Genomic DNA, 26,203 nt, shown 5'->3' on the forward strand with positions numbered 1-26,203 from the left:
AACGACAGTTGTCTTAGTTAAATATGAGACATTAATCAACCGTTTCCTTTTTGCTAATCAAGTTTATCATTTGCAACGTTTCCGGTTTTCGTAAGTGAAATGACAATAAGATACATAAATAATTTCAGATATAATCCCACAGTTCAAAACGGAAGTCCTCATTTGTTTAAGATGTTAAACCAATGCATTTACTACACGCACTAACAATAGAAAATGATCGTTCTAATAATAATATTTGCACTTGTAGGAATTAAAAAATGTACTTTAAGAAAACACGTTCTGTACTTATAGATTAAAGCGATATTTATAACTAACAAATTACTTATTCGAATTAGCTTGAGTGACATCTTAAATCTAATTTCTTTTTTCTGACAAAAAATGATAAAATATAAACGCACGGCTAGATCATTGAATGAATAGAAATCGTTGATTTCCGTTTACTTAATTAATATACATGTACATGTCAATTTCTTAAAAGTTTTCAATAATATTGGATTAGAAATATAAAAAAAATAACATAAATCCTTATAGTCCTTATAAGGACTGGCTTAAAGGGGCGAAGCAAAAATACTTTTTCTTTCCCGTTATCTGTAGAGGACAGTGTAGGGATAAGGTGTTATTGAGCTATTAAAGCTTTGATCATGGCAGGAGGGTAACAGCAATAGCTGAACCTCAGTTAGAACTTCATTGGCTACAGCATTGCCATCCATTACCCTACAAGGGTATTATTAATCACCGCATCTCACAGTCGATTAATCTTCTCTCTTTCTCTCTCTCTCTCTCTCTCTCTCTATATATATATATATATATATATATATATATATATATATATCCTTATAAGTCCTTATAAAGACTGGCTTAAGGGGGCGAAGCAGGTATGCTTTTCATCTTCCCCGTTATCTGTAGAGGACAGTGTAGGGATAAGGTGTTATTAAGCTATTAAAGCTCTGATCATGGCAGGAGGGTAACAGCAATAGCCGAGCCTCAGTTAGAACTTCTTTGGCTACAGCATTGCCATCCATTACCCTCCAAGGGTATTGGATTGAATGAATCCTTCATTTATATAAAAAGAAAATTGGTGAAATATTATTTCATAAAACTTTTAAATAGCATTTTTAAACATATGTTATTACTAATAGAAGTTAGACATATATTTTTTGTGGACATCTTATTACCGACGAAAGAAGATAATATAATTTTACTGAGATGCAATAATAACTGATATTGGCAAATTCCAGCATGACTTACTATGGTATGCACATTATTGTGTCACGTTATTGGATTTCGTAAGTGATCAAATAAATTATATTACTGCGCCTGCGCATGTTATTTCCCGTTCAATACCGTGCTTGTTTAGGATATTTTATACACATTTATTATTTTCGATTTTCCATTTTCTTTCATGTATTTCAAAATAACTATTTTTAACTCGCTAATTCATATAAATTCACCACCTTGTCTTGTTCAATAATCTACTCAAAACGCAATGAAGCTAATGCAACTAAATTGCTGAAAATGCATTTAAGTTTGCGTTTAATGATTCGTTTCCGTGATATAGAAATCGCTAAATGTTCATGCTGGCAACAATTATTATTCAACATACCGGAGATGCTCTAAAAGATAAAGTGAAGTCATCTGTGAACGGGATTCAAGGCGAAAGCGGTACGGTATCAGAAAGGTCACGTCATGTTCATCCAGGCGAATATTTTCCATGCAAGGAGATTTTGCTGATTTATTCAATGATTCTGAATAAATGGTGGAGTAGTTGAGATATCCTTTATTAATATGAATTATTTGCGCTAGAGATGTTTTTTTTTTACTTGAAGAATCAATTGTCCTACAAATAAATTTCATTTATTTAGAGATTAAAAACTACTGTAATTCAGCCCTTATTCTGTTCTAGAGGGCATGAAAACAATAATATTATTATAATTATTATAACTATAATATTATTATACTTCTCGTAATATTTTATTGAATTTTTTCTTCATTTTGACAGATTTATTCCTTTAGGAATAATTAGTATGTCGATAATTACTTAATATATTATTATTAAACTATTATTAGCATTAAGAAAGCTAAACCGCTCGGCACACTTTCTAATAACTGCAATAACCTTAATATTATCTCACTTTTACCGTATCAGGCTCAGTGGCCTGTCACGGCCTGGTAACGTGTATTCATGCGAACCTAATTATGTTCTAGCAGCACCGTTAAGTTCCTGTATAGTCTACTCTTCTTGTAATCAATCGTGTGCACTCAGTTTGCCTATTTTGTCTGATGAAAGACCTCAGTTACAGAAAAGAAAGACCTTACAGTTCTTCGTGTTCTAGAAGGGAATTAAACTCGATATTTCCAACTAAAGGAGATTCTCACGATCCTAATTATGCACCGAGCTACTGATAATAAGGAATATTTAAAAGTTTCTTATATTTTTCAAAATTTTTAAATATTTGATTAGTACAAATTATTCATAAATAAAATATAAGTTAAATTATTATTTTGAATAATTCAAAATTTTGGCGAGTCACTCAGTGACTCTCCAAAGCTATTGGCTAGTGACTGAGTTAGTAATAATTATATCAACTTGGCAGGTTCGAATCCTGCCAAAGGTATGGATGTTTGTGATTGTCCTTCCAATTCTCCGTGGAAAGGACATCTGCGACCCTACAGGGTGCAGTTGTCCCTCTGCCGAAGAGTCGTAAAACTAGTCAAGAAAATGAACAAGAAGTTCAGCAGCATGCACAACAGAGTACTGATTAAGGGGGGGGGGGTCCCCATCCAGGTACCACCTAAGGGATAAAAATATATATCAACTTCTCTCATCTTGGAATGACGTTTTCAAAATTAAGAAATTGGTATTTTTTTATGGAATCTAAAGTTTTAAGGGTTTTTTTAGTTGTTGTTGTTGTTGTTCAATTATTTTCATATATTTCCAGGAATTCCGCTTCCGCTTGAAACTATTATTATCATCAAATCCCTGATACGTAACCCCTCAGGAAGCGTACAGGATACTATGATACTACTAGTACATGAACAATTTATGCTCGCATCAAACATCGGTTTTGCTGACCTTTCCTCCCATTCTGTTTAAGTGATCATATCGTTTGACATTAGTTGTGTTCCCACATCCCTAAATGCCAACAACGCCAAGTTCGTGTCAAATATCCTTATTTTTGAAGACATTTATTCAGTCTCCTAATCTTTCTCATACCTGTAGTCTCTACTGTTTGATCAACTATTTTATTTTTTACCTAAATCTGAGATGCATAACCTAAAATTGGTTTAAACACTGTCTTGTGCATTGTTAGTTTAGTGTTTCGGCTAATGTCTCTCTTATTTCGCATACATTTATTTAGTTGATTCCTACTATATACCCTTTGCTTATTCTGTTATCATTTTTCCATAGCAGTCTTGTCATCTTTACTAAAATTGTTTCTAAATATCTGAAATGCTTCGCTTGTTCTATAGATTTCCCATGCAGGAAGCAGTTCATGCTTTCGCCGTTTCTGCTTATTTTCATGGTCTTTGCCTTTTTACCGCTGACTTTCATACCGATTTTACAGTAGACTTAGATAAGGAATCCTGCAGCCTTGCACTGGATTTATTTAAAGTATAACGTCACATATAAAGGAAAATACTGAGATTAACATTTCCAATTTCCTAGGCCTAATATCACTTTCCTCATAATGTTATCCATACAGATGACGAAAAACGTGGAGATAATGAGCATCCTTATCTCACACCTGATTTAACATCAAACCATCTTCCTATATCTCCTTTCGGTTCTAACTTATTATTACAACTCAAAAATAGACTCTAGTACTGCTTGATATAACGTCCCATTTACACTATAAGTTAGAGCGTTGTGAAAATATTTTCTTTGGGCAACTTGTCATATTCCTTTTCCAGATCTACAGATCTATATACCGAAACTTGTTATATTTCAGTCATTTCTCAGCTATTTGTCTTAAGATGAAAATCTGATCCTGATAATTTCTATTTGACTCCTGAAGTCAGCTTGTCCTTCTCCAATTTTCCCTTCCACAAATTTTATTAGTCTTTTCTCATATATGTTATTATAACCTTACTGGAACGCTCTGAAATTTCATTCAGCTTCATTTTCCCTTTCTTACGCATAGGCATCCTCAGAGCTCTACTCCAATCATTTGGTATTCGACCCCTCTGACCAAGCCTTTTGAATTATGCAGTGCAGCTATTGTAATGTTATACTTCAATATAGGGACATTTCTAAAATATCATCCACCCCAGATGCTTTTTCACATTTCTGGTTTTCGTGGCGTTTTCTACATCAAGTATTGATATGAACTTCTGACTGCATTTCTCTCGAATATTTTTATCATCTTTCTCTCATTTTTGATTGTAGCAATCTTTCAAAGTGATTGCACAAGATATCCAGAATATCTTTAGTTTCAGTTTTCATGTTACCTTCATCATCTCTGATTCCTTTTACGGTAATCCCTATTTTCTAAGTTTCTTTTCAATAGCCTCTAAAACACTTTGACACCTTCGTGATATTTTTATATTCTTGCCAGAGTCTTCTGGTGACATTTGTTTAATTTCTATTCAGAATAAATTTTTATTTCATTTTTCGTCATTTCATGTGAAACTAAAGGTATCGGAAATGAGAAATCCTAATGACCTTCAAAAAATGTTCAAAATAACTGATACCAATGTTAGAAGAACTCAGTTAGCATTTACATAACTGTGATAGGGTTCGAAGAATCTCATAATTAATGAAAATTATTTATCATACTGTTTATTAATTTAAATATCCAGATCACAGATTGTTATGTGTGGAGTCCGTAGAAATCAAATAATTCAAATTCTCTGAAAATCGCTATTGTTTGCAGACTATGGAAAGTAACGATATCTCAGAATTAATACTTATCTCCTTAGGACTGAACCTCGGAAGTTTCAAGTGTGCATTAACTTGTAATAGTTAGAAGTAATGCAATTAATTTTGTATTACATGGTTAGCACTCTACGTGTTTTGCCTTTTAAAAGTTTTCTATTGAATACTTCTTTTATATATGTTTTACTTTTTCCCTTTTCTCTTAAAATGTAAAACACGTACAGTTTTACCTATTAAGAGTTTTATATTCTAGTATATGAATCACTAACTCTGGAGAGTGGGGGGGGGGAGTTCTATTCCAACTTTACAGGAATAACCAAAAACTGCATATGAGTTGATTTATTGTAAACTTTTCATTTTTTAAACTAATTTATTAATTTTTAGATCATAATATTTTCATAATCCATCGCTCTAAAAATCTGTGGCATTGTTCAGATTTAAAACAGCAGTAAGAGATCTCAATAAAGTCATTTTGGGAGAAAACAAAAAGGACACGTCCCCTTTCTGTTTTATGCACTGGGTGTTATTTGACTTTACTTTCATTGATATTTATTTAATAAAGAGGATTTTTAAAAAAAAAGATAATAAAATAAAAGGCAACAAATTAACCTAAAGGGCTTTTAACACATTTGTTGAGAACCTCCATAGCTAAGTCGGATTCGACGAAGTCCTCTGGAGGAAATGCCTAAGTTCGAATCCCGTTTAGGACGGGAATAACCTTTATAAGGGCTGTCAAATGAAGGTGAATTAGCGGGTTATATACAGAGCGAAAGGGCTTTATCTTCCGGAAACCGCATGGCAGGGAATACATACAATTTATATACAACATTATGCATATTTAGGCAAAGGACTAATAACTTTATCCTAATTACGGTTATGAAAGACAATATCGGTAAGTTTTAGCCTTTAAGTACCGAGTATTATTAATATTATTATTATTACACACACGTTAGCTTTTCATTTAATTTGCCTTAAGGGCACAGTCCATCCAGGTATGGAAATCCGCTTTTTGTTGTTGTTGTTGTTGTTGTTGTTTTGGGGTTCCCTACTATAATATAACGGTTTCCTTACAATTAAGGTGTATTTTTCAACTTATTTCATTAAAATAGTATTGCATCTTAACATTAAAATGAAGAGCTAAGAGAAACAAGAAACCGCCTTGATATTAAACGCAATATACAGACCACCCAACTTAAGCACTACAAAATTTCTAGATGAATTAAACAGATGGCTTTCAACCAGGGAAGAAAGCACCTCAGAATACTTGATAATAATAGGCGACATGAATATAAACATTAGGAACATAAATAGCAACACAGAACAATACCTAGACCTCTTATAAGTATATAATATAACCCCCATCCATACAGTCGTATACACGAGAAGACAGTCGGAAATACAACTACCGGATCCTACATTGACCATATAAATATACTGGCCCCTCCAAACAGCCACACAGCAGCCGACATAACGTGCAAACTGGCAGACCATAATTTCGCAGCATTATAGTTACACAGAAAACCAGAATCCATAAAATGCACTGAGACACTAAAACAGTATAATAGCATCCTAAATGAAACAACAGTAAACGACGAAATCGGAAAAACAGACTGGATGCAGATAGCATCTTTAGACTCTGCTGATGCTGTATATAATAATCTTAACTTGCATTTAATAAAATATATAACAAAACATTAACAAAAATAAAAATAATAAAAATACGCTACCAAACTAAACAGAATCCATGGATAACAGACAATATATTAATACACATACAAAGAAAAGATGCCCTTTGGAAACAACTTAAGAAGTCGCCAAACAATATCGTTTTACAAGCTGAATACAAAAGAAAACGGAATCTCCTAACATCACAGATTAGAATGGCAAAACGAAACTACTACAGAAACAAATTAACAACAGCTCAGAACAACATAAAGGAAACTGGCACCTGATTAATTAATGCTGGACAATACACACAGAACTACTGCATCAGAAACAATAAAACTCAGCGTTGCTTGCGACCCCAAATCTCTCAAACAGTTGGCAAACAACTTTAATCAGCACTTCGTGAACTCTGCCCAAAAACTACAAGAAAAAACCTTTCCTCACACAAGAAACATTCTCCACTAGGTCCACGAGCAACCCAGTCGATGTGGTTCCCCACAGTAACAAAAGAACAATCACTTGCAATTCAACAAATTAACCCTAACAAAGAATAAATAGACGGAATCAGACCAAAAGACATCAATGTCCAGATATACAAAAACTTAAATAAAATCTTCGAAACGGGACACATACCTGAAACACTGCATTAATCACACCCATACATAAACATGGAAAAAGAAACATTATAAGTAATTACAGACTCATCGCCATTTTGTCTGTAATCAACGAAATCATGAAGCGCATCGTGCATTGCAAACTCTCCACATACGTTGAAAATTTTCAAATCATACCCACAACACAATATGGTTTTCAAAACAAATAAATGAACAGCAACACTCCTGGAAGATTTCATAGACCTAATAAACGCTGCATTGGATAAAAACAAAATAGCATTAGTCGTTTTCATTGACCTAACAAAAGCATTTGACACACTTACACACAAAACCTTGTTAACGAAACTAATACACATCGGAATCGGAGGTAGCCTACTCCCGTAGTTTAAAGCGTACATGAAAAACAGGAAGCATATCACACGTATAGGATCAGCATACAGAAAAGAGGTACCGGTAACCTGTGAAGTACCTCAAGGAGCTGTCTTATCTCCCCTTCTATTTAACATATACACACACGACATACGCCATCTTCTCCTAAAAAGTAAAATCTTCCAGTACGCAGACGACACTGCCACAGTATCCATTCACAACAACGCAGATATCGCTTACACAAATATGCAACCCGACATCAATCAAATCACTAACTGGCTAACTTTTTAATGAAAACGGCATATATATATAAACCCTGAAAAACAAAGCTAATGGTATTCAAAAATCCCCAAACCCTGCCCATAGAAACTAAATATCTCACTATTCAACATTCATCCTCCTATACACAAAGCGCCGATCCCAAAACCACAACCATCAAGATGAGAACAACACGCTATCTCGGACTTCACTTCGATGCTGATCAAAGTTGGAATAACCATATAAACTACCTACGCAACAAACTCAGGATAATAGCAAGCAAATTATATCGATTGAAAGATATTGCCCTGAAACATACAAAAATACTAATTTATGAAGAATTATGTGAAACATTTTAAGATTACGCAATCACATCATACGCATTCTGCGCAGACTACAAACTTAACAGGTTACAATGGTTGTAAAATAAAATGGTAAAACTGATATTCTGGGAACAACCCACACTTATGCGGGCATCATGAACAGAACACAAAATATTTAAGGTGAACACTTATGCCGCTACACAGTCATGTTAAAACACTACTTCAGTCCAACCTACAGAGTAACCAGAACAACATATCAGATATCAAGACCACAGTCAACAAACTACATAACACATAAGTACAATAATCACTACGGAAAATCCACCCGAAACGTCTACGTACCTGACATGATAAACAAACTGTTTCGTCGACAGAAACCTAGGGACCTATAAAGAGCTGAAACAGGCGCTAAAAAAATATTATAGCGAGAATGAAAGTTATAGAAATATTCCTCTCTCCCTCTCTCTCTCTTAGTCACACACACACACACACACAAACTTATAACAAACCCCTCTCAAAAAAATACCATTACAAGGACGCAAACATACCATACCCAAATCCAACCTCACTTGCAAAAAAGTTAAACCGTGCACAACCAGTAGTAGTCTTCGAAGCACCTACAAAGAGTAAAATCAACACCTGGCTTGGTATAGAAACAAAACCACGAAACCACCGCCATCTATTATCTTCCTCAGATTAGCTCTACAAAGCTTCGAGAACAGAAATGTCACCCAAAGAAACAAGTAAATATTATAATCGATTTAATAAAAAGTAAATCATTGTAAATTTAAGTGGATCATTGTAAATATGTATGTGAAAAAAGATGTAAAACACATTGTTAAAATCATTACCTGTGCAATTTAAATAAGATATTTTCCTAGCATTCTGTACAGAAAAACAAAATTATATAGATAGATAGATAATCGTGTAATCTATCTTAGTAACTGATTGTAAACTATTACAAAAATTGTTATTACTACTAATAACACACAAATTGTTGTACCATATGACTTGCGCACTGTACAAAGTATGAGATAAATTGGAATCTGAATTGAACCACAAGTGAAAAATTGTAGAATTATCTCTTAAATTTTATGTATAATATAAAATTTCATGTATTATATAAATATGTGTTCTTAAAGTTCTTAAAAGAACTGGGTGATGGACTGAGTCCTTGACTCTTTATCCCGTCATCTGAATGAAGTAAATCTGTGTGGATGGAGTGTTATTGGGCTAAAAAGCTCTAGTCATGGCTGGGTAACGGCAATAGCCCAGCCTCAGTTAAAACTTCATTGGCTACAGTATTGCCATTTGTTACCCTGGAAGTCCTAAAAAGGACATTTTTCGATGTGTATGATATGTATTATTCAAATATGTGTATGATATGTATTATTTAAATATGTGTATGATATGTATTACATAAATTGTATGTATAATTAAATTGTATGTATACGTATGTAATTTATTAGACAGATAATAAAGTATTATTTGACATTAAAAAAAAATTACACACACACACGTTAGCTTTTCATTTAATTTGCCTTAAGGGCACAGTCCATCCAGGTATGGAAATCCACATTGCTTTTTTTAGGGGGGGGGGGGTTCTCTACTATAATAGAACGGCTTCCTTACAATTAAGGTGTATTTTTCAACTTATTTCAGTAAAATAGTATTGCATCATAACATTAAAATGAAGCGCTACGAGAGCAGAATATAAACTCAGTTATGAAAGAAGATGGAATTGCGTCATGCCCTAACAGTCATGTTGCATTTTAGTTCAGAGTCTGAACCTTTGTGCGGGCTCTGAACTATACCATACCATTATCATACAAAGATGTTTTACGTCTAAATAAGACCACTAAGTTTTTGGAAAGCCATACTTAGCTTTAGAAGCTACAAAAAGCAAAATCATTAGCTAACATGATTTTATGCAGCTCTAACCTAGAAAGGTTTCATGTAAACCTAGATAAGTATCTCTGTATCCTGTAATTTATCATCCTTACCAAGAGTAGGCTAAGGATTTTTTCTGTTAAGTATAAGTATATTTTTTTTGTATTTGTAACTTATGTTTTATATAGTAAGGAAGTCCTGCTCTAGACACCAAACATGGAACTTTTTCAACCCACTTCAGATCTCCAATAAGCGGTGCGGTGGAAAGCGGATACACTAACCACTTGGCCAACCAGGTAGTCAATTTTTATCGAAAGTTTTCACTTCCTCAACTTTAGTGAACTGCAGTTTTAAAACAAAAGAGCACTCTTGAGTGCATCATGGAACTCTTTGATATTCGTAAACTATTTTATTCCCACTCTTCCATAAGTGAAATTTACATTGAATTGATTTATTTATGAGACATCACAAAGAGGAAAGTTGTAACTTTACTAAATCTCTTTTCACAGCTCTAGCAAAATGTATTACTAGATCGCTGGAAACAGTGATATGCGAAAGATTGTTTTTACCTTCTCCCCGTGCGGCTCATACGAGTTAACAGCAATGGAAAAGATGATCGGTTATTTTGATTGGAAAAAAGCATAAATAATAGCATCCATAGCAACCAGCCTGATATGATGACTCTCAGTGGAAATAAAAACAAACAAAACAAATAAAATTCTTCCGGCAGAATTCCTGTGGGAAAAATAGCTTTCCGTGAAAATGACGAATGAGTATTCCCACTCCTCTTACTTGCTTACTTCCACAATTGCATCAATATTTAATGCTGTAGTAGTATTTAGTTTCGAAATTCCAATTGGACTTGATTTGTGGAATTATTTCCATGGGTAGAGATAATTTCGATGTTGCATTTCCTAATAAAGTAATGAAACAAAGATTGTTTCTGAGCTTTATAGAAAGCTCACTTTCAATGTTACAGTTGCGAAAGTAGACAGAGGTTCAGTGACATGGCTTGATAAACACATGAAAAGAATTAAAGTAAATCAAGATAAGTACTTTTAGGTATACTTTATTTTTCCATTACGTTGCTTAACTTACTCTGACTTAAACGTATATAACTTTTTAGTGCTTTGTTATATTTATCTCTTATTGCTTCTTCAAATGATCTATAGAACTGCAAGATCTATATGTATAAACTTCCCTGAAATTGCATACGTTTCATTATCTTCATCACTAGGAGAACGTGATGAAGTGCGGAGAGAGAGAGAGAGAGAGAGAGAGAGAAGGAAATGACCTTTAGGATGTGCTCTCACTACATTTTTGGAGAGTATTTTAGGGAGTCAGGATCACTGCCCAATTACCCTAATGTTTCGGGGATTGCTTTTTTTCTTTCATATATCTAAAGATTAGCCTTTCTCCATCGAAGATCAGGGGATGGAGAAAGGAAAAAGATGCAGAAAGGCTGAAATTATTCCAAATTTAGAGTGAGAAGTTTAAAAAAAAACTACCTCACCGATTGCATTACTTATTGAAGTGTGTTTGTCCTCATAAATTTCTGAACATTTCAAAAGTTGGTTGATTCATCATAAGTCTGTTTTTCATTTCTACCTTTTTTCAAATTTGTGTGTTAATCTAAAAGGTCATCTTGTTACTGCTTGAACAGAAGAGAATTTCTTTTCCGAATTCCCTTGTAAATCTTCCATTTTGACTTTCATTATGTTTCAATGCCATATTGATACCATTTACATTGTTATTCTGTGAGTATCAGGTAGGAAAGACCTGGGTTCGATCCCGTTGTAATCATTCACATAAACTCATGTTCAAAGAAACTGCATAATCCAGCATAAGTCTAGCTTTTTAGTAGTTAAATTGCCATTTTCATTGGTTTATCGTTATATATTTCGTTGTATTGCATCATCTATCATTCTACGGGTTTCTGTATAATGTCATCATCATCATCTTCTTTATACCATCTTTTACCTTGCGGTGTCGAGGGTCCATTGATCATCGGACCTCAATCCGTTTACAGGATAAGGTGGTCAGCCCTATGCCCCGGTATATCCTATAGCCTGTAGTGTTAAGTTCTCAAGGCCAGTTTGCCTGCTTTGCGGGATGAAAAACCCCAGAATAAACTGGGAAAAAAACCCTGCTGTCCACGCCCAAGACTGGCTATCTTGGCTATGGCTGAGGAAGATCCTTCAGCTCCTCACGTCACCGACGGGAATCGAACCTAGGACACTCCTTCCCCAGGCATATGGTTGCGAAGCGCATAGCCACTAGGCTAACCGCGCGGACATTTCTGTATAATGTAATAAATGGTATTATTGCGTCAGAATGTTTTAGGTTACAAATAGACAGCAAGAGCTAATTTTAGCATTTTCGTGCTGAGATCGCTATGGCTAGTTACGTGCAGTTAACACCTCGCAGAAAAAGTGTGATTCAAGCTTTCAATAGAGAAGACTGTTACTCTAGTGAAATAGTTAAAAGGGGTGTCCTGTAGTCAATCTACTGTGGTACGGCAGCTGTTGAAAATGAAGCAAACCAGATCTGCTGAAAGGAAGAAGGAGACAGAAAGAAGGTCATTTGCCAAAATAGATTCTAAAGTGCCTCCGAAATCGGAGGTACAGCCACAGTCCAGTTTCAGTTCGAAGAACTGAAACTGGACTGGGAAGAACAAACGGGAGTTGTGGCGAGCTGTGTAACTGTCAGGAGAAGTCTCACGACAGGGATTGATAGTTAGGCGTCCTAAATAAGTCCTTATTAGCCAAAAAAAAATTAGATTGGCTCGATTAAATTCCTGCAACGAACATGCCAAATGGACCCTTGATCATTGGAATAGAGTATTTATTTTTATCAGAGCTCCGAGGACAGACAGATAGTTCGAAGAAGATCAGGGGGAAAATTCAACATTGACTGTTTGGTGTCAATAGTAAAATTCTCAACCTGTCAAATGATCTGGGGCTGCATGTCGTATCACGGTGTTGGTCGCTTGCATTTCACAAAAGGGTCAGTGAATGCACAAGCATACCAGAAAATTTTAAAAGAATTGCTGCCTACTGTAAGAAATCACTTTATTGTAACGACGAACTGCATCTTTCAGGACGACTCTGCCCCTTGTCATAGGGCAAAAGTGTAAGTAATGCTATTAAAACCCTAAAATGTACCTTACGAATCGAGTTTAGTACTTAAAAAAAACTTTCGTTTTTGTTGCAAGTCAATAAGTGGCTCAATGAACACACGATTCAGCTACTACCATGGCCAGGAAACTATCCAGATATCAACCTTATTGAGAATTCGTGGTACCAAATGGAGATTAAAATACACAAGAATAAGTCGAAAACATTTCCGGAGCTTAAAGAAGGTCCGCGCGGTTGGCCAAGTGGCTTTGCTATTCGCAACCATATTCCTGGGGAAGGAATGTCCTAAGGTTCGATTCCCGTCTACGACGTGAGGAGCTTAAGGATTTTCCTCAGCCATAGCCAAGTTAGCCGTCTTGTGTGTGGACAGCAGACACAACAGTTTATCTAGGGTTTTTTCATCCCGCAAGCAGGCAAACCGGCCCTGTGAACTGCATACCCTTAGGGGATGCATCAAGGGTTGACGAACCGGCCGAATTAATGTTTCTTCCTGAATCTCTCATTAGGGGACTCTACCCGTCCTAAAACGGGTGGATGAGATCAATCGATCAATAAGCCATTATACGGGTATGGAACCACGAATTGACAGTTGCATCCATCAGGAAATTGAGGTCCCACGAAGTACTAAACAGAAAAAAGTGAATTTTTAGCTTTCAATGTTAGTGAAACTGTGCAGTCGAACTAAATTTTGATACAGGTACTTGTTTTTCCAGTTACAATATCACTGTCCACTCTATTTTTAAATATTTGCAAATTTGTCAAGTTTGTTGTCATTTTCTAATTATGTCACATATTTTACTAAAAAGAACCAAATATTAATCAAAAATAAAAATGTTATATTACCTTCTTCATTATTTGCGACAATTATTGTGTTATTATCCCTTTTTAAATAGGCATTCCAATTTAATTACAAAAAAAAAAAAACATGGTTACAACAGGTGATGCCGTTCCTATGAACATGAGTGCAAATACAAATGGCCATGCTTCTTTAACCACTAACACATACATTGATATACTAAGTCAGTACAAAATAACCATGTACTCTCCAACAACGCAAGAAATACTTAGTATTTCAGTAACACAATCATGCATTGATCATTAACATCTGAGCTTCCATCAATATATACCTCATCGATAATTAACACCAAAATCACCGATTACTACTTTGTCTCAGTTTCGTTTTAATACGACACGTTTCAATACTTCATCCCCCCTCCAACACCACAAAACTCCATCATGGTAAAGAGCATTCTCGACAAGCTTATAAAAATTACAGACTTGAATTGTCTACTCAAAATAAATGACCCTGTAACTTTACGCGAGATATTCCAATGTTCATAGAAATATACAAAAAGAGCAACAAAGTCGACACAAACGAGGCGACAAACGGACAAACATATAAATGAATTGACAACATCGTAAATAGTATTATAGTAAAAGAAAATCTCTCGAAAAGACTAAAAAAAAAAACAGTCACCCAGCAACACTCATTTACGAACATTATACAAAAACGCAAGAAATCAACTAAAAACAAAACTTCATAGGACAAAATGACACTACTACCTTCAAAAATTTACGGAATATAATGACAATATCAAGAAAACATGAACTATACTTAACGAATTACTAACTCGAAAAAAAAAATTTCAGCACAAGATTTTATTGCATAAAGCTTCGGTCAGGATATAAACCAAGAGAACTAGCAGACTCATTCAACCACGCCTTCACGAACAATATCGCACAACTCAAGAAAGATCATACGATCTACAAAATCTTCCAACACAAAGTCAACAGCAAATCATGTATTTTCCACCAGTAACAAAACAGGAACTGAAAGAAACGCTCTTACAGCTGAAACCAAAGACTACCCCAGTAATAGACAAAATAAAACTCACAAACCTTTTAGCACATGTGAAACAAATAAATCCTATACATCTGGTAATCATGAACATGATATTCGACACTGGTATTATTCCACAATAACTAAAAAACTGCAATAATTACGCCAATTTACAAACATGGTAATAGAAACGATACACAGACCAATAGCTAACTTAACAGTCATCTCCAAAAGTCTTGAAAGGATAATGCACAAACGCACACTAGACTTCCAGACTTCCAATACGGCTTCCAGAAAACAAAGAGCACCATCACCTTATTAGAAGATATCTCCGACTCCATAAAGAAAGCTATCGATAAAAATAAGTACGCTGTTCTTATACTACTCGACTTAATCGAAGCTTTTGATACACTTAGACACTACATACTGCTGACCAAACGTTGTCAATCGAAATAAAAGGAATACTGCATGCTTGGTTTAGGAACTATCTCTCAAACATAAGTACCAAATATAGGCACCAAGAAGAGCTGGGATATATAGATAAAACGCAGAATCCCACAAGGCGCCATATTATCACCTACTTTCAACATATGCATTAAAGCCATCCACAGCCTGGCCACACAAAGTCAAATATATCAATACGCAGACGATACTACGCTACTAGTAGTCCACAAAGATATCAACACCGCTTTCTCCAAAGCACCTCAACGAAATAAGAACCTACTTCTACCAAAATTCAATTATAATGTACAGCATCAAAACGCAGATGTTAATTGCACACAGCCCATGCATCATGCGCTTCAAACCACTCGCGCTTACACTGTCCCACATATGCCACTGCATTAATAATGATAATGGCTACCACTGTGCCAAATAACACCACTAACACAAGTGAAATACCTTGGCCTCTACACCACCTAAAATGAACAAATCATGTAGAACCCCTACCGGCTAATCTCTGTATCATTGCAGCAAAACTCTTGCAAGTAAAGACATGATCCCATCTAACGCATAAAAACCTTATATATTCACGATATTTGCGAATCTGTACTCAGGTATGATATAATAGTTTACGAAAACACATCAAATAGTCATCTAACCAAATTAGAAATATTATATAGGAAAATTGTTTCAGTGGTGCTTTGGAGACCTTATATATATATAACAACCAATAAGCGAACTGCTTATGGCGATACACAGAATCCTGAGCATTAAAAATTTGAGACACTTCACAGTGTTACTAAGGAATTACTTCAACATCACCTATCATAATACCAACTGTTTATTATAGTCTTCATCACAGGCTTGATATTCTACTCGTACCATATATAGTCAAGCGCGGGTGAGCAATAGTTTCGATTGACTATGCTGATATTTCTTAAGATGGGTATATAATGGTTGTGCACGCTTAGTGAAATAGTCCTTTTAATCGAATTTAGTTTGCCGATAACCGTTAGGATTAGTCGTATTTTATTTTAATTTAGTAATAAATTTGAAATGTTGCTCGGGATTTCAAGATTTACTTTCCCAGAAAATGCATTTTTTAGATAATAAATTGTAGTTTCTGACAGAGTGGAAATTGCTGCAAGCAGTTGTTAACCTTTTCCAAAAATCGATTTACATTATTAAATATTCATTTATTCTTTATTTCGAGGAGTAACAATTATTCCTAGAAGAAAACGTCTTAAGGAAAACATGGCAATTGATATTGCCGAAAGCATTTGTTACTGTGTGTCATTTTCTACTAATGACAATGGAACAGGCGGTGTTGTTGACACAATAACAAAGATTCCATACAACCGTCTATTTAACGAAGTTTTCAAATAAGACCTTTGATAGAATTAAGCTAAAGAATAGTCTCTGTGGACGTTTTATGAGTTTATTTTAAAGTCGGTTGTTGTTAGCATTTTCTTGGCCGCGTGTTCCTTACCTGGAGGTGATTATATTTTCACTGCCCATTCTGTACTCTCTCAATCGATAAACATATAAACTATTTCTTTATATTTTGCTTCTGTCAATGTTGGGAGGAGTTGTTTAACTAGTTACGTAGATTAATCTGAAATTAAAAGTAAACACAACCTACCTCGATAATGGACCATTGTTTAACAATACAACCGAATACAGAAAAGGAAGTTGCCCAGTGAGGCATTAAAGATTCTTTTGAATACATAAAGCAGAACGAAAATTGACTTAGCTGATTCATAGAAGAAACTCACAGGAGGAATTTACAGGATTACTTTAAAGTACTGTAGATAAAAATACTCCGAATGGATCTCATCTGTAGGTTAACCGGGCTCGTATGGACACGGAGGAATTTCTGAGAGGAAATTCTGACTTGTCCCAGCACAAACAGGCTAACCATCCTAAGAATATTGGAATTGCCAGTTAGTCTACAATATAAGGGCTGAATTGGGAGGAGGACTAACTATGTTCGTGCGTGTGTATCGCACGCGTGTGCGTGTGTGTGTGTGTGTGTAGTCTGAAGAGTTACATAAAGATTGTTCAAGGTAAAATCTTAATAGAGAGGGGGAGGGGGGTACCTCTTCTAAAGGCTGTACACAAATATGCACTAGCGTACTCACGCCTGCACACACACACATAGCATTAGTAGTATTATCTCATCCATTGGATGCCATTATGGCAGCAGGTAACTGGATAAACTCAACCAGTCACTAAAAAATTACGGAGGGCGCAGCATATCTTTTAAACGGCTAAATATATTGTTTCGTTTATAAACTGCAGACATTCAAAAGATTAGTTTTTTTTTTTTTGCGAGTGGAGACACAAACCATTGCGAAATTAGGCAATGCAAGATACACATTTCTGAAAGGAAAACAATGAAGTCGAAATAATAATTTTTTAAAAAATATATATTTGTTATTCCATCCTATACAGCTTTAGTTATCATCGTGGAAGTCGAAATTTCAAATGAAAAAAAAAAACTAGAAAAGGTATTTCTTTTAGATCAAAAGAAAAGAAAACATTCTTGACAGAAAAATCACGCATCGATCATGCAACTGGACCTATTTCTACCATCTGAATTTTTCTCTCAGGAATATAAATGACCTTCAGAACAGAAAAATGCGGTTTGTTTTCCTAACAGAGAAAAAACATTAGTGCTGTCCCATCTTCCTTGCTTTTTCGTCGAGGTTCGTTCGCTTGCGAGAGAGAGAGAGAGAAAGAGAATGAGTTTGCCATGCAACTGCCATAGCAACCCGAGTAAACACTGTTAGAAAAAACTAAGCGGTACGATGAAAGCGCGACTTTTTTGTTGTTGTTGTTGTTATTATTTCTGAACCAAGTCATTGTGGTGTGCTCATTACGCTTGAGAAGATATCATGTGGCACTTCATCTGCGTTACTCTTAGAACAAATACGTGTGATTGTGTCATGTTTTCCTTTCTTTTTTTTTATCTCTATGAGGTTCAAATACTTTCTTGATATCACGCAGAAAATGTGTGACAGATGTTTAGCTGTTAATCCTGCTGAAATAGGAAAACAAATGAACATTTCTAGATAAATGGATGTACAAGTCACTGTGCCAATATTAAATGAAAAATTGCCATCGTTTACATCATTTCTGGTAAACGACATTCGATTACACTTGTAAAAGATCATTAAATAAGGCATTGGCTCTTTACCATTAATAAGAAGTGTTTTATAAAATAAAGCGACTTATTATTTTATCATGCGAGTTAAAACTTTTACTCTTATTCCTGTCTAATGATTATTGAACTCTTGCGTTGGTTAATTGAAATCCGAGTAAAGAAACACGCAACCAAGAACATTCGAACAGAAAAAACGCTAAGAAAATAATTTAAAAAAATCAGTTATTGCTGTGGTAAGTATCACGTTGACTTTCCATCGAGAAAAGGTTCACAAACCACTGGACTAAATCCCTTTTTTTGTTTCTGTCCATTCTGCAAATTGCCTTTCCAGCTTCAAAATATTCAAGCTGGAGTTAAACAAAAAACACTTATGTATAAAATACCTCGAGCGCAGGCACCTAAAATACAACTTATTACTATTTCATTTGACATCTCACTAGCACCAGTCTAGTCGCACAACTGCGATCGAATAAGAGTAGGTTCAAATCCTGCTGCGTCACTGAGTATGTGTGTGGATATTCGGGGTGCGATCAGAAATCCTTTTTATTGGTGTCGTGGTACCACTTGTCGAGTACAGGGGTAATTTTCACTGAAAAGCATATAATTTCAACTACAGAGGCCTACAGAGCTCAGGACCGATGCAGAATCAGCCACCATCATAAAATAAAGTATATGCAATATGCAACATACTGATTACGTAAATGGAGTTTATCTTTCTCTATAAAAGACTTATTAATTTCACACTTATATAATATAATATAATATATAATATATATAATATAATATACCGGTATATATATATATATATATAATAAATTTTTTAACTTGGGGATATTGTATATTGTATATTATGGGAAAATACTGAGAATAGTGATCAGAGCTTTACCCACCTTTACAATGAGTTGCCCTGGCGTTGTACCATCTTTAGACTTGAACTATGTTTCAGGTGCAAACTTAATTGTTTGCATACTTGGGATTAGGATTTAAATAACCAAGCTTATAAAATTACTTGGTAATATATATATATATATATACTACCCATGGCTAGTCCGGTGTTTTGTTCGTAGATCTTGTCTTCGAATCTGAAGGAGCCCAATTCGACATAATGAGTAAGTAAAGCGAAGAACTTCAGATTCGAAGACAAGTTCTACAAACAAAACACCGGACTAGCTATGGGTTGTCCGCTTTCCCCGGTGCTAGCAAACATATTTCTCGAAGACTTGGAAGAAAAAGCAATTTGTTCGGCCACACTGAAACCTAAAATCTGGCTTCGTTATATTGACGATGTTTTTCTTATATGGTAACACGGCCCAGATAACCTCAAAGTTTTCTTGGATCATCTAAATAACTTTCATGACAACATCAAATTCACCTCTGTGCTAGAAGTTAACAATTGTCTTTCTTTTTTAGACAACATAAAGCTAACCAGGAGTACTGATAATATTAAAATTTCAATCTTCAGGGAACCAACACATACAGATAGATACCTTCAGGTGTCCTCCCACCACTACCCCCCAGAGAAATATGACATTATATCTACTCTTACGCATCGGACCAGATCCTCATTTATCAGACGACGAAGAGTTTCAAAATGAACTTAATTTCCTCAAAATGACCTTTATCAATAATGGTTTCGCTCCAAAAAAAACTATTGAGAAACTTCTATTTTACCGTCGTCAACAAACTAATGAAGATTATACTACCTCCAGAGCTTACATCTACTTGCCTTACATCAGTTCCTTCTCCCCCAAACTGGCCAGAATTTTAAAAAAGTTCAACATCAAAACGTGCTTCTCTACTTTACCAAAACACCAATCTATCTTTAGTCAGCCTAAAGAAAAACATCAACATTTTCAGTTCCTAGGAGTATACAGAATTATTTGGGCTTGTGGTAAACCTTACTACGGACAAACTAATAAATCAATCCTTCTCCGTCTTGAAGAGCACAAAAGAGACATCTCTTAGAATAGAATCCGAGCCAGCGCCCTCGCCAGCCACGTCTTGTTCTCTGTAAACCCTGATGAAGGCCGCCAACACCAAATAGACTGGAATCAACCTTCTAATATTCACAAATGTTACGATGAATTTGAAAGACATATCCTGGAGTCAAAATAAATCACTCTTTAACACGAGATTCGCTACCTTGTGTATAATTATTATAATGGTGATCTGTGGTGGTAGTGGTATTTATAGGCCCATAAGTCCCACAACCTACCCAGATCGGTTTTCGTAATTATTATTTTTAAGGGACTTAATGTTATTCCTAAATACATATGATTGTGTATAAATTAAGCATGCTCTTCTGAGTCTTTACCTGCTTGATTAATGAATGTAAAACCAGTTTTTAAAAGGAAACCAATCCTCCTGCACACGAGTCTAGCTAGCTCACTTTGACTTGGAAAGCATAGCCGTTATAGGAAAGATGAATGCTTTAAGTTTTTCGGTGATAGTTATACATTACGTGTTTTATCATTCTACTCTGTGTTTGCTCCACAACCAAAGTAGCCAGAATTCTAAGACTATGAAAGCAAAACATTCATTGTTTATTCTATTGCGATTCTTACTTCACTATGTAAAGCCCAAATTCTGTTGGCTAAAATATTCAGAGATTTATTGCCTTAGTGTATCTGTAATACCCTAAGCTATGGACGGACGGAAAAAGTTACTCAATGAAGAATGAAGATCGTGTTAGACCCATAAAATACCCGAGACTCGAGAAAATAACTTTTTCAGGGCACGTGCTATTTTCAGTCCTATCAAACAGACAATAAACCAGCAGAGAGCCATCAAAAATCTTACATTGTTGACATTACAAGAAAAACATTTTAAATCTCCGGAGATAATATTAAATCCTAGTCATCTTATATTCGAGGTGAGGCCATGATTTAATATTTTTGACTGCTACAAAGATTCATCTCATCATAAGCACGAGCACAAACTCGTCACAACAACAAAAACATACAGTTGCATTCAGTTATGTAGCGTGTTATTTTATGTAATTTATGCAATATCTAATTTGCAATTTATGTACACATCCGCTGATATTTAAATTACTATTTTTTTTCATGAACATTTTCAAAAGGATTAGAGAATTAGTAGAAGAGCTCAAGGAGAAATCTTCGTAATATGAAAAATGAATTGTTTGCTCTTAAAGCGTTGTGGAGTCAGACGGGTGAAGATGTAACTTGGCATTAGCATAAATAAGTTATGGTAAATAATGAATAGCAAGAAATATAAGATATGAAGAGATTCGTTAATGGAGATAGCAGATCGTTAAAATATTTTCATTTACTTTGTTGCGATCTTTTTAATCACATTCACAGAGAAAATACGAAAATACGAAAATACTTTCAGTTACTAAACCTTATCAAATGAAGACCTTTGATTACTTTTCGTACTGAATAGATTAAATAATTTAAATACAATTTATTCTTTGGGATATGTATAGAAATTTATGGAGATGTTCCGGTTTTAGTTAAAATCAGACCATTGGCAGGTAGGGAGGAGTTAGACCGGTAAACGATTTCAAAGGATACAAAGTACTAACTCAGATTTGACTAGATGGAATTTAATAACATTTGAATTTATTTATTTGCATTTTTTTCCTATTTACTGATATTTGCGTTTGGCCAAGAAGTCAAGGTATCTGCTCTTCAACCAAGAGGGGTGCATGTGTCCCGTTGTGGGCGTGCATGTTTATAAAATGTCTTTAGGATGGAGATGAATTGCATTATCTGGTGTGCGACCACTGTCCAGCTTATTGGTGGCCTGAAGTGGCTTGATAAAGTTCTATTTGATCCGTAGAGCATCGTTTCAGGAATAATGCATATAAAATTAATACAAAAAAAAATAGAAAAAATCCTTAGCCTTCAAAAAAGGGCTACTATAGGTTTACAACCTTTTGTGAGTGGCGGTCAAATGAAAAATAAAAAGGATTGTTAATAAGATCAATCATTTCTTCTTTATTTTGGGACAAACTACAACATTTTATTCTCAAAATGATAATGCAAATTATCATAAATAAACTGTCTTTAGCATATACGCCTAAAACTTTGAAATTTGACATGGATAGTGTTTTATAGTACATATTTTTATGCTTAGGAAAATATCATACTTTGTTTTTTTAAGTAATCGTTAATGTATATAATAAATTATGTTGCCGACATGGTGGCCGAGTGGTTAGTGTATCTATTCTCCAGCCAAAAGGATGCGGGTTAAAATCCCGCCGCGAGCATAGATATTTGTGAAACTACTAGTGGATGTGGGTGGTAGATGGTGTTGGTGTTGTTTCGGTGTAGTTGGTGGAGACAGAGAGTTGTAGAGTAAGGAGTCCGTCCTCTTTGGATGAGTCTTTGGACTCACTGGAGGTGTCACGTAATAAAAATAATTTCCAGAAATGGTCTTGACTAAACTTAAAATATCTCATTTTTGAGTAACCCATTATATTAGTTATTGCGGATCCTATTTACGGTACTTTAGAAATAAAAGTTTAAATGGTAATTAATAATATTTATAATGAGCACATTCATAGCGCAACATATTTGTTCCAACACCCCATATTCAAAACAAATACGGTGCAATATTTATTTATTTTTTTCATGTTTTATTGCGATATTTATCACCGCGAAGCTTTACTGACTATGGCATTACTACTTCGACCAAGTATAATGAGCAGATTTAAAATACCGTATGCACTGTACAAATACGTAATGGATTCTGAATATCGTGTGAGCTTTCCGTTTGACGAGGAGGTAAGGTAAGGCTATAGAGATTTTAGTTCTGAAATTCACAGTAGTTTGCATGCATAGTTATGTATGCAAACTACTTCCGTAGATATGGTAAATATCTTTCGGCCGCAATATAATATATATCCAACGATCTCTACTACTTTTCTTTGCCATCATAATAACTCTCTTGAATCCCTACTGACATGAAAAACTTCTTTCGAATATACTTCACGTATCTCATGAGTTGGTGCAGTAATCATTGTCGAACCAAACTATGTCCAATCTTGAGAACTTCGGATCTTATTACTGTTCTGAAGAATAAAATGTATAAACGGAGTATTCAAAGAGAAAGGTATTTTTTGTGTAAATGAGACGTAACTATGGAAAGCTATTCTGTATTCAATGCTCAAAGCACTGATGGTGTTCCTTTAAAATGTGAAGTTCCGTTTCATTTACATACACAGAGCGACCAGTTTAGTGTTGAAATATATGCATTCTCCAGAAAAGATTGTGCAGTTTTGTTAGAATATGTGCTAGTTGTTTTAAGTAATTTTTTGTATTTTAATTTGATTATTTATTCATTCATACCTAAGTTATATGTATTAGCCTTCTTTCTACATCAAACGTGTCTAATGGTTCCAACACCTTTTATATATTAATATATACTTATCTTAATTATAAACTAAATGCCGATAATTTAAATTTAAATCTGGATATAAATCTGGATAGTGTGCGTAATGATAACAGATGGAATTGTTTGATTATACGTAATTTGTAATTTTTTGTCTAGGTAATGTTTCTAAAATAACCTTCGCACTTCTTTTAGATTAATTGAAATATAAAAATTGAAAATTTGAAAAAATATTAGCATTTAGCAAAATATAATTATAATAGATTACTTCTATTAAGTAATCCAAGCCCAGAAAAAACAGTTACATTATGCAACTGTATTTAATCTCTTTACTTAGTCATATTTGTAACTACAAATAATTCAACATAAACACAAAATGCTGGTTACACTGTTTGTTTCACAGAAACAGCTTACCAAGCAGAAAACGCAAATTGCACTTAGCTGAGATGGCAATTTCACGAAGAACAACTCATGCGGATAGTGAAAACAAATGGCAATGAAACTCATGATTTTATTTTGACAAACTATTGGTTATTTTATTAACTTATTTTATTAAAGTAATAAATTAAATTAAAAAAAATCATGATTGAAGATTTTACAAAAGCAAATAACAGCCAAATATGTGAAAATATGTAAAACAATGTATTTGTTGTTTCCTATATTTTATCCTGGTGATTCTTTCTGATGATTACAAGGACATCATCAGAAAGAATAAAAACGGAAACAATCAAATAAATTCAGACTGTCAAAGGTCAGAATCACGCGTATACTACTCAACTCTCATTCACGCAATGCTTAAGTTCGTATCTTAAGATCGTGAGCATAACAACTCACCATGGGAGTTCAAAGCACTTGTGTTAATTAAAGGCATACATTACATATATCGTTAAAAATAAATAAGGAAAATTTTTTTTTATTAAGTTTTCCAGAATTCTGATATAGACACACAAACAACTGTCTATATTGAGTGCCGGAGGTGTCTTAAAATTTCACTTGTTTCCAGGAAGAAACAGTCGAATTTAAAAACAACTCGAGTGTCATAATCGAGTCTATTTCCAGCGATCTCTGGGGTTAGTCTCAGTGGCAATGGAAGCGAAGCCAGTTTTATCTGATTCCAAGTGTGTGATATAATCTTAATGCTCCTGATTTCAAATCTCAGCAGATTGGATGTCTGTCAAAAATAGCATTGCTATTTTCTACATAACAAAGCACTGATATACACCAGGCAAGGATAAGGAAAGTAATTTATCCTTAATATAAAGTAAAAATAGGAGACAGTTTCCGGAAAGTTCCAAGATAATGCGTTGATTAAACTTGTGAGAAACGTGCTATTCAGACGTCCTTTAAACGGCAGGGAACGTAAAGTTTTTAATATATGATTGTGATCTGGTTGTAAGATAACTTCACGTGGAATTCTTTGAAAGTAGGCCGGTTATATTTATTAGCCATCATAGTGAGTTTTATTTATTATCCTTCTAAGAGATCCAGTAGAACAGATGGATTAACCTCAGCGCAAAATAGAGTTGATAATGTTTATCTTCTATGATGGATTATGATGTGGACACGAATCTATTAATCAAACAGACTACATCAAAGGAGATCATTATTTCATTGTAAAGGAAACACGAATCTTTAATTTAATGTCATGTTTGTCTTCGTTTTTAATCTAGTCACTTGCAGAGCGAATTACTACAATTTCGAAAAGAAAGCAAATTCCATGTACAAACGGTATCAAGTTTACCGTTGAACAGTAATAAAAATAACAGACTCCCCTTGTTTGGATATTTTAATAACCCGCACATCAACAGGCAGAACTGAATATTCTGTCTAACAGATAGGCACATCAGTCTATCCTTACACCATCATTCATCATTCATCGTATAAAACAGGCATTATCAATATACCGAGCTCATTCCATCTGTCCTAGTGAATTCCTACCATTGGACTGCTGACGGATATGATCATTCCTTTCAAAGAAAACATGTTTAACTTTAACCGTCAGTCTTATTTGTGAAGGACTCGCAATTAGTTGTCCTTATTTATTTATTTCTTAAAGTATATATGTATGTAATACATGCCCTTAACGAATGCAACTGCTCATTATTTCATCTGAAATCCAGCAGCGAGTTGTTGTTGTGTTCACTTAGCTTAGCATCATGTGACTGAGACTCGAGCAGTAAATTCGTGCTACGTAGCATTTGTCAATTAAGATGTTGTTTTACTGTTGCGTTTTTAATTCCCTCTAACAATGTCCTTGAACGAGCAT

At 34.6% G+C, this 26,203-nt stretch overlaps 1 protein-coding gene across 1 annotated transcript in view; it reads right to left on the minus strand.

Annotated features, from left to right (window-relative positions):
* The window catches only part of LOC150110240 (uncharacterized), a 98,354-nt gene that overhangs the window by 61,158 nt on the left and 10,993 nt on the right, over positions 1–26,203 (minus strand). The window lies entirely within an intron of this gene.

The sequence above is a fragment of the Typopeltis vanoorti genome, chromosome 1 (genome assembly GCF_054136105.1).
Source record: "Typopeltis vanoorti isolate ZY-2024b chromosome 1, IOZ_Tvanoo_1.0, whole genome shotgun sequence".
Lineage (NCBI taxonomy): Eukaryota > Metazoa > Arthropoda > Arachnida > Uropygi > Thelyphonidae > Typopeltis > Typopeltis vanoorti.